We start from the raw sequence: 10,487 nt of genomic DNA, 5'->3' as shown, positions 1-10,487 counted from the left end.
ATCCAGCCCAAGCCCACCAAACAACAATGACGGCTACAACCAAAAAATAGCTGGGCATTGTGGCAGGCGCCTGTAGTCCCAGCTACTTGAGAGGCGGAGGCAGGAGAATCGCTTGAGCCCAGGAGTTGGAGTTGCTGTGAGCTGTGATGCCACAGCACTCTACCCAGGGCGATAGCTTGAGGTTCTGTCTCAAAAAAATCCAAAAAAACAAAAACCAAAAAACAAATAACTTGCCTAACCTCCCTTTTTTGCCAGTAAAACTCTAATCTTTTCCTCTGTTGTCCACACATTCTGGAGGCCACCTGGTTTGTTATATGTCCCAGATTGCAATCCAATTTCTTTTTTTTTTTTTAATTTAAATCAGTTTTATTTAAGAATTTACAACATTGACATCTCTTATAAAAGCATCCAAGCACAGGACACGGAACTGCAGCAAACAGCATGCTTATGGGCTGCTAACAGACATTAGAACTTCCACCCTTCTTTGAGACACCTGAGCTCACTGGTGAACTTTGCTTCCAAGCACTCCTGCAAAGCACTCCACAAGCTCAGTCCATGTTCTCAACCCATCAGCTTCAGTTCACATTACCACACTTACAGATCAGTAACAGAAGAGAGCACACACCATACAGCATTCACAGCAGTTGACAAAGGGGTAGGGGAAATACAAGTATCGTTTCACTTAACACATTCAGCTAATATAGGTTATCTAAGAACAAAACTCACTTAAGTCATCCAACAGATGTGGATGTCCTTTGAATGCAAACAACATTCGTACATTATTTGCTACCATTGCTCTCTGCACATGCTGTCAACAAAGCCACGGGATCAAGAGACACATCTCGCCAAGTTAAAAAATATCCCTTATGCACCACCAAGTCTCTGCACACGCTCTCCTTTTCTCACTCATACTAGCCTTTCATGCCTCGGCACCACCATCAATCCCACACAAGGTTTCAAAAGTTCAAACAGCCTTCTGGTTCCATATAACAGCCTTGTATTCATAGCGTTGATACGACTCCATGAAATAAAATAGCAAATAAAAATGGGACATCCGCCATCAAAGACGAAGCCTATGATGCGTGATGACGAATTCTTGAATGAGAAAACAAGTAGACAGAAGTATTCCTATGGCAAAATATTTACAGCACTACTTTTAATGAAGTGCTTCTTACATAAACATTTGAAATGAGATGAACTGCAGTGATTAAATGAAGGCTTCATATTGTACTTTTGTATAGGAGGGGAGACAAGTGTTAAAAAACAAAAACAAAAGAACTAAACACTGTGACATCATGCTCTCCCAAAAGGAGATTTGCTTAAGGAAAAAAATCCATATGGTAGGGTTCAAATTAAAACAAGGAAAAAAGAACGAAGTTCTAATCAATGGTTTCCATTTTGAACATGCAAAGAATTCACGTGACAAGTCCAGGGATAAATTATTACAGTAGAAACCATTTGATATCAATTGTAGTGGTGGTTTACCAATCAGGCAAACAGCAGTTCGCTTTCAACCACTCAATATTTCAACCTTTGATGTAACAAAACTTATAAAATTCCTTTAGCTCTTCCTTTTTTTCTAAAGAAAAATGTCAAAAATACTGCTGAATATACTCCACACTGAACAAACCAATTTTGAAAATTCTTAGTACATATGTATTTTACAATATACTTAGCATGAGCATAGAAAAATTTAACTTCCCACCATTCCACAGCAACCAGCCATAACCCAGTCTACATCTCCCAGCCAGAAGACTTAGAATCCATGCTTGAACTAAAGCCTCCATTAAAAACACTGCCTGACCCTGCATTTGATGCTGACCTCCAACCAATTGCTGCACCAGAATTAGAACCACTGTGGGAGTTATTTCCACAACCAAAGGCCTGATTTGGCTCTCTCTGCATGTTGCGCTGACTTTGGTTATTACCTGACGGACCTGACTGGTTCTGCTCACTGGCTAACATGCCCATCATACCCCAACTGCTCTGCAGCGCTGCCTGGGCTGCAGTCATCATTGCTGGATTAATGCTGAAAGCACCAAAGTTCATCCCACCACCCATATTACTACCTTGATTGTTTCCCAAGCCAGCTCTACCCCCTCTACTATTAGCAAATACACCCTGATTCCCAAAGCCACCTGGATTACCACCAAATCTTCCACTTCTAACTGTCTATTGCTATTGTGCTTAGGTTCAGCATTGGATATATACATGCTGACTCCTTTAATAATCAAGTCCTCTCCACAAAGAGACTGGGCAACCTGATCATCTGCAAACATAACAAAGGGAAAAGCCCTGAATGATTTGGGAATGAAGACATCTACCACTTCTACATACTGACAAAAGAACGGCCACAACTCATAATCAGTCATGTCCTCTGTGCAGTGCCCAACAAATACCTTTCTGCTTCTCAAAGGTTCATCCAGGCTTTGCTTAGGATTAGGAAGTTTACAGTCACATCATCGTCCATCTATCATATGTCGCTGTGACACTACTTTCACCTGAGTTTCATATTCCATAAAATGAACAAAGCCAAACCCTTTTGAATAACCAGTTTTTATATTTCTTGACCTGCACCATAAGAACTTCCCCAAAGGTACTAAAATATTCCTTTAGATCCTGTTCAGTTGTTTTCCATAGGAGCCCCAGCACTATTAAATCAGATGTTTTTCTGGACTGCTCTTTTCATTTTCATTGCTGACGAAGCATCTGTCTCATCCATTTTTCTTTTTCTTTTCTTTTTTTTTTTTTAAATTAAATCATAGCTGAGTACATTAATACGAAAATGGGGCACCATACACTTTTTTATTATTAAATCATAGCTGTGTACATTCATGCAATCATGGGGCACCATACACTGGTTTTATAGACCATTTGACACATTTTCATCACACTGGTTAACATAGCCTTCCTGGCATTTTCTTCGTTATTGTCTTAAGACATTTACATTCTACATTTACTAAGTTTCACATGTACCCTTGCAAGATGCACCGCAGGTGTAATCCCACCAATCACCCTCCCTCTGCCCACTTGCACTCTCCCTCCCCTCCCTTTCCCCCGTCCCTATATTCTTAGGTTATAACTGGGTTATAGCTTTCATATGAAAGCCATAAATTAGTTTCATACTAGGACTGAGTATATTGGATACTTTTTCTTCCATTCCTGAGATACTTTACTAAGAAGCATATGTTCCAGCTCCATCCATGTAAACATGAAAGAGGTAAAGTCTCCATCTTTCTTTAAGGCTGCATAAAATTCCATGGTGTACATATACCAAAATTTACTAATCCATTCATGGATCGATGGGTACTTGGGCTTTTTCCATGACTTAGCAATTATGAATTGGGCTGCAATAAACATTCTGGTACAAATATCTTTGTTATAATGTGATTTTGGTCTTCTGGGTATATACCTAGTAGAGGAATTATAGGATTGAATGGCAGATCTATTTTTAGATCTCTAAGTGTTCTCCAAACATCTTCCCAAAAGGAATGTATTAATTTGCATTCCCACCAGCGATGTAGAAGTGTTCCCTTTTCTCCACATCCACGCCAACATCTCTGGTCTTGGGATTTTGTGATATGGGCTAGTCTTACTGGAGTTAGATGATATCTCAAAGTAGTTTTGATTTGCATTTCTCTGATGATTGAGGATGATGAGCATTTTTTTCATGTCTATAGGCCGTGTGCCTGTCTTCTTCAGAGAAGTTTCTCTTCAAGTCCCTTTTTGTTTATGTGCTGATCCTGTGATGGGATCACTTGTTCTTTTCTTGCTCACACGTTTGAGTTCTCTGTGGATTCTGGTTACTAACCTTTGTCAGAGACATAACCTGCAAATATCTTCTCCCATTCTGAGGGCTGTCTGCTTTACTTACTGTGTTCTTGGCTGTGCAGAAACTTTTTAGTTTGATCAGGTCCCAGTAGTGTATTTTTGAAGCTGCTTCAACTGCCCCAGGGGTCCTCCTCATAAAATACTCGCCCAGACTGATTTTATCAAGGGTTTTCCCTGTACTCTCTTCTAGTATTTTTATAGTTTCATGTCTTAAGTTTAAATCTTTAATCCAGTGAGAGTCTATCTTAATTAATGGTGAAAGGTGGGGGTCCAGTTTCAATCTTCTACAGGTTGTCAGCCAGTTCACCCAGCACCATTTGTTAAATAGGGAATCTTTTCCCCACTGAATGTTTTTAATTGGCTTGTCAAAGATCAAATAATGGTAAGTAGCTGGGTTCATCTCTTGGTTCTCTATTCTGTTCCATACATCTACCTCTCTGTTTTTGTGCCAGTACCATGCTGTTTTGATCACTATCGATTTATAGTATAGTCTGAGGTCTGGTAGTGTGATTGCTCCTGCTTTGTTTTTATTTCTGAAAAATGTCTTGGCTATTCGAGGTTGCATATAAAATGAAGTATTATTTTTTCAAGATCTTTAAAGTATGACAGTGGAGCTTTAATAGGGATTGCATTAAAATTGTATATTGCTTTGGGTAGTATGGAGATTTTAACAACGTTGATTCTTCCCAGCCGTGAACATGGTGTTTTTTTCCATTTGTTAACATTTTCAGCTATTTCTATTCTTAGAGTTTTATAGTTCTCTTTATAGAGATCTTTCATGTCCTTTGTTAGATAAACTCCCAAATATTTCATCTTCATTGGCACTACTGTGAATGGAATAGAGTCCTTAACTGTTTTTTCAGCTTGACTATCGTTGGTATATATAAAAGCTACTGATTTATGAATATTGATTTTGTAACATGAGACACTGCTGTATTCCTTGATCACTTCTAAGAGTTTTGTAGTAGAATCCCTAGTGTTTTCCTGATATACAATCATATCATCTGCGAAGAGCAAAAGTTTGATCACTTCGGACCCTATATGGATATCCTTGATCGCCTTTTCTTCCCTAATTGCGATGGCCAAAACTTCCATTACAATGTTAAAGACCAGTGGAGCCAATGGGCAGCCTTGTCTGGTTCCTGATATGAGTGGAAATGATTTCAATTTACCTCCATTCAATACGATATTGGCTATGGGTTTGCTGAAGATGGCCTCTATCAGTTTAAGAAATGTCCCTTCTATACCAATTTTCTTAAGTGTTCTGATCATGAAGGGATGCTGGATATTATCAAAAGCTTTTTCTGCATCAATTGAGAGAATCATATGGTCCTTATTTTTTAGTTTGTTTATGTGCTGAATTATACTTATAGATTTATGTATATTGAACCAGCCTTGAGACCCTGGGATAAAACCGACTTGGTCATGATGTATAATTTGTTTAATGTGCTGCTGGATTCTGTTTGTTAGGATCTTGTTGAATATTTTTGCACCTATATTCATTAGTGATATTGGTCTATAATTTTCTTTTCCTGTTGGGTCATTTCTTGGTTTCGGGATCAGGGTGATGTTTGCTTCATATAACGTGTTGGGTAGTCTTCCTTCTTTTTCTATATTTTGAAACAGGTTGAGAAATAGAAGTACTAGTTCCTCTTTAAAGGTCTGGTAGAATTCTGACGCGAAGCCATCTGGTCCCAGGCTTTTCTTTTTAGGGAGATTTTGTATGGTTGATGCTATTTCAGAACTTGATATTAGCCTGTTCAACATTTCCACTTGATTCTGGCTAAGTCTTGGAAGGTGACATGCTTCCATGTATTGGTCAATTTCCTTCAGATTTTCATATTTGTGAGAATAAAGTTTTTGTAATATTCATTAAGGATGTTTTGAATTTCTGAGGAGTCTGCTGTTATTTCGTCTTTGTTGTTTCTGATTGATGAGATTAGAGATTTTACTCTTTTTTTCCTGGTTAGGTATTAGCCAAAGGTTTATCTATTTTATTGACCTTTTCAAAAAACCAACTTTTGGATTTATTGATGTGTTGTATAATTCTTTTGTTTTCAATTTCATTTAATTTTGCTCTAATTTTGGTTATTTCTTTTCTTCTACTGGGTTTGGGGTTGAAATGTTCTTCCTTTTCCAGTTGCTTGAGATGTCCCATTAAGTTGTTAACTTCTTCTCTTTCCATTCTCTTAAGGCTTGCAGTGCTATAAATTTCCCTCTTAGAACTGCCTTTGCGGTATCCCAGAGGTTCTGATAATTCGTGTCTTCAATGTCGTTTTGTTCCAAAAATTTGGCTATTTCCTTCTTAATCTCATCTATGACCCAGCTACCATTCAGCATAAGTTAATTTAACTTCCAAGTTTTTGTTTGAGTATGCAGATTCCTGTTATTACTGAGTTCAACTTTTATTCCATGGTAGTCCGAGAAGATGCAAGGAATAATTTCAATTCCCTTAAATTTACTAAGGTTAGACTTGTGACCTTAGATGTGATCGATTTTGGAGTATGTTCCATGGGCTGATGAGATGTATGTGTATTCAGTTTTTGGGGGATGAAATGTTCTGTAGATGTCTGCTAACTCCAAATGTTGGATGGTTAGGTTTAAATCTAAAATTTCTTTGCTCAGCTTCTTAATGGAGGATCTATCTAACACTGCCAAAGGAGTGTTGAAATCTCTGAAATCAAGTTGCTCATGTCTGTTAGAGCTTCTCTTATAAAGGTGCTTTGTGGTTGGTTGCATTGATAATAATAATTGAAATCTCATCATATTGAGTATTACCCTTAGCAAATATGAAGTGACCATTCTTATCCATCCTTACTTATCCTATTGTGTTTGCAAATAGAATTGCAATACCTGCTTTTTTTTCTGATTACCGTTTGCCTGATATGGAAGACCATTGCCTGATATGGAAGACCATCCTTTCTCCCTGAGTCTACATTTATCTTTTAAGGTAAGATGTGATTCTTGTATGCAGCAAATATCTGGCCTGAGTTTTTGTATCCAGTCAGCCAACCTGTGCCTCTTTAGAGGACAGTTTAAGCCGTTCACATTAATGGAGAATATTGATAAGTCTGGTAAAATTTTGGGTATCGAGTTTTTCAAAAGTCCAGTGGACATTTTTAATCCTTTTGCCACTGTGGAAGTTGGAGTTTGATCAAAAGTTTCTGAGTGAGTTTACTTTTGTGGTAGAGGATTGGGTTGGTCATTATGGATGATAGGTCTCAGAATATCCTGAAGAGCTGGTTTGGTTATGGCAAATTTCTTCAACATATGAATATCATTAAAGTAATTAATTTCTTCATCATAAATGAAATTTAGTTTAGCTGGATACAGGATCTGGGGTTGAAAGTTATTTTGTTTTGGGAGATTAAAAGTCGATGACCACCCTCTTCTGGCTTGAAAAGTTTCAGCAGAGAAATCTGCAGTCATTCTAATATTCTTCCCTTTGTAGGTAATGGATTTCTTCCATCTGGCTGCTTTGAGAATTTTCTCCTTCATATTAACTTTAGTGAAGTTAATTATGATATGCCTGGGGGATGTCTTATTTGGATTGAGTCGTGCTGGGGTTCTGAAACTGTCTGCTATCTGAATTTCAGAATCTCTTGGCATGTCTGGAAAATTCTTTCATAATTTCATGGAGAAGGGCCTCTGTGCCTTGCGAAGCCACTTCATCACTTTCAGGGATTCCAATGAGGCAGATATTAGCCTTCTTCGATTTATCCCAGAGCTCTCTGAGAGAATGATCCATTTTTGCTCTCCATTTCTCTTCCTCTTTGAGAGTTTGGGAGCATTCAAAGGCTTTTTCTTCAATGTCAGAAATCCTTTCTTCTACTTGCTCTGTTACTGAGGGATTCTACTGTATTTGTCATATCTTTGAGGGCTGAAAATTCTTGCTTCAGTGTTTTTAAAATCTTTGGTGGTTTTGTCTTTAAATTCGTTGAATTCTTGAAACAACTTTTGACTTGCTCCTCAAATTTCTAATTCCAAATGTTCCTCTGCACTATTAATCTTGTTTGCAACCCATATTCTGAACTCAATTTCTGACATCTTGGCCAGCTGTTTATGAATGGGATCTTCAGTTGCATCTGCCATATCTTTCCTTGAGGGGGTTGGTCTATTCTGGTTATGCATGTTACCAGAGTTTTTCCGCTGATTCTGCCCCATGATTATTTTATACCATTTGACTTTTCCCCTGGAGCTTTGTCGAGAACCCGTACAGTGTTACAGCCTGAGAAACTGGGGACCTGTTTGGTGTGGTGGTGGGGCTAAGTGGCTCTGTCTTATTTTCAGCTGGTCTCTGTCCAACCCTAGTAAAACAGTTACTCTGGGTTGAAGTCTCAGCTGTGGAGAAATACCAGCAATTAAATCACCCTGCCCCATACAGGTAACAATTGGAAAAGGAAAATCAAACCTTCCTACAACCACACACCCAGGGCACCACTTGGATAGTCCTCGGGCCACTGGCTCAGTTCAAAAGGTCCAAATCAATTGTCTCAGTTAGCACCTGTCTCAGGTGGGAAGAGTTTAAATGGTCTCTGGCAAGTAGATCACAGGGGTCTGCTGACAATTCAAATATGACTTGCTCCAGTGCTCCATGAAGTCAGGAGGATCCACCCAGCAAATAGATTAGTTGGGAAGGTTGATGCCTCCTTCTCTGCCTTGCACCTCTGTCACACCCAGTCACTGATAACCCGCAGGGCTGTGACCCATTTGCCTCCAATGAGCAGATACTCCAGGGTTTTGCACCTGCCTGAATCACAAGGAAATCTATGTCTGCTCAGCCAGGCCACTGCTCTCTGCCTCTATCCAGCAGGGGGTGGTGAGGCCTGACAACCTCGGCGCTTGATGGAGGGTTGGGGGTGTTCACTCAGTTCCAGCCCCGCCCCTGATTGATGTTACTGATAGAACAGAACAATTTTGTGGGAATTTGTTTGTGTCCCTGCTATATTCCCCTGCAGAAGAGGAGCTGTTTTGAGTTCCCAGAATCTGTGCCTCAGGCCCTGTCTGTGCTGCTGTACAGTCTCAGCTGTTTGTATTCACAGCACGGTTACCTGTCAGATCCAGCCTCTGCCTGCTCTCCTTTGTTTAAGCTGATGGTCCCATGGGGGCTGGGTGCGTCTTATGCTCAGTAAAGTGGTCTTCTGGGTCAGCCTCATCCTGGGAATCTCCTGGCTCTGTGCATGTGTTTTCTAGTCCCCGCGCTCCACCCAGGCCAGTACTGCCTCAGGCAAACCCTTTACTCATGGGGCCTACGTTTTCGTCCCAGATCTGTTCTGCAGTGGTTGCCACCTGAGAAGATGCCCAGCCTCCTCTGGTTGCCCAAAGAGACAGGGGGTGTGACTTTGGAATATCCAGTGGTGAGCTCTATTTTTGCCAAAAACAGCTGCTGCTCCACGCCTCAGGGCACTGCCGCTCCAGCATGGTTCCCTCTCAGCCGACTGTCCTCTCCTTACTCTTGTGCCGCACAATCAGCACTGACCAGCTGCCGTCCAGGCCCTGTACACACCCCTCAAGAAATCACCCAAGAAACTGCACTCCTGGGGTACAGACCTCCAGACCTCAGAGCGAGAGTGGCGGGGAGTGCTGGGAGCTCAGAATTGCAGGTAGAGAATATATACAGTTTTATACAGTTTTATGTCTGGCAGGAGAGTGCCATGGCACCCTAGTAGGGGAGGTAGGTCCACTTTTTAGAGGGTCTCTCCCGTGGACTATAGTAGGAGGACCTTTGAACTCTGCTCATTTGTTTGTGGGGCACTCCCAGCCATTCTCATGCGGAGGGGACTCCTGTCTGCTTGGTGATGGATTTTGTACCTTTTGTTTGTATCCTTGGGGTCGCTGCTCACCTCAGCAGGGTTGATGTGCGTTCTTCAACCTTCTCTCTTGGTGCAGCTCTCATCCACCAGGTTACTTGCTAAATTTCTGTCCTTTAACTCTCCTTCTGGACAGGAGCCTCTGTGGAAAGCTGGGTTCAGTCAGCCATCTTGTCTCCGCCCCTCATCCATTTTTCTTTTGTTCTCTTTGGGATAGCTGACAATATATACCAGATTTTCCCAACCAGCATCAGGGGCATGCAGAATTCCTTCTACCAGATAGACACCTCTCATACATGAGATACTGGATTCCTGTAGTGCAGCCCACATGCCCCTGGAAATTGGGCTGTAACTGTGGACAGCAGCATTGTCCCATCATCTTCCGATGGTATTTCAATGGGCTCATCATTGTCATCTTCGATTACCTGAATATATGCAGACATCTTTTCTTATTTTTCTGCTAGGCCACTGCTATGAAGCCCAACAGGGAAACCAAAGCAGTGAGGAATCCAAAAGCAGCCCAGCCAGTGCTTCATTCCTACAAAATCTACAATCCAACTTCCTATGCATTATTCCTAAATAAAATCTTTTTACGTAGAGATTTGTCACTATATTTTTTATTGGTCACAGATAAACAAAAATTGAAAGAAATATTAAAGAAAGTCTTTTAGTACGAAAGAAAATAATACCAAGGATAAATCAAATTAAACAGTGAAATAAAGAACAAAGAATCACTAAACATAAAATATAAAAGATCATATAAATATATTTTCTTCTTTGAACAACTGAATTCAAATGATGTAAGAAAGCATGAAGTATTAAAACACTGTACTTCATATTGATGCG

General features: G+C 40.2%; 1 pseudogene; it reads right to left on the bottom strand.

Annotated features, from left to right (window-relative positions):
- Positions 1-1,734: 1,734 nt before the first annotated feature.
- Positions 1,735-10,084, bottom strand: LOC128562968 (TAR DNA-binding protein 43-like; annotated as a pseudogene).
- Positions 10,085-10,487: the final 403 nt, after the last annotated feature.

Source organism: Nycticebus coucang, chromosome 2 (genome assembly GCF_027406575.1).
Source record: "Nycticebus coucang isolate mNycCou1 chromosome 2, mNycCou1.pri, whole genome shotgun sequence".
Lineage (NCBI taxonomy): Eukaryota > Metazoa > Chordata > Mammalia > Primates > Lorisidae > Nycticebus > Nycticebus coucang.
This window is presented reverse-complemented; position numbering and strand designations above follow the sequence as displayed.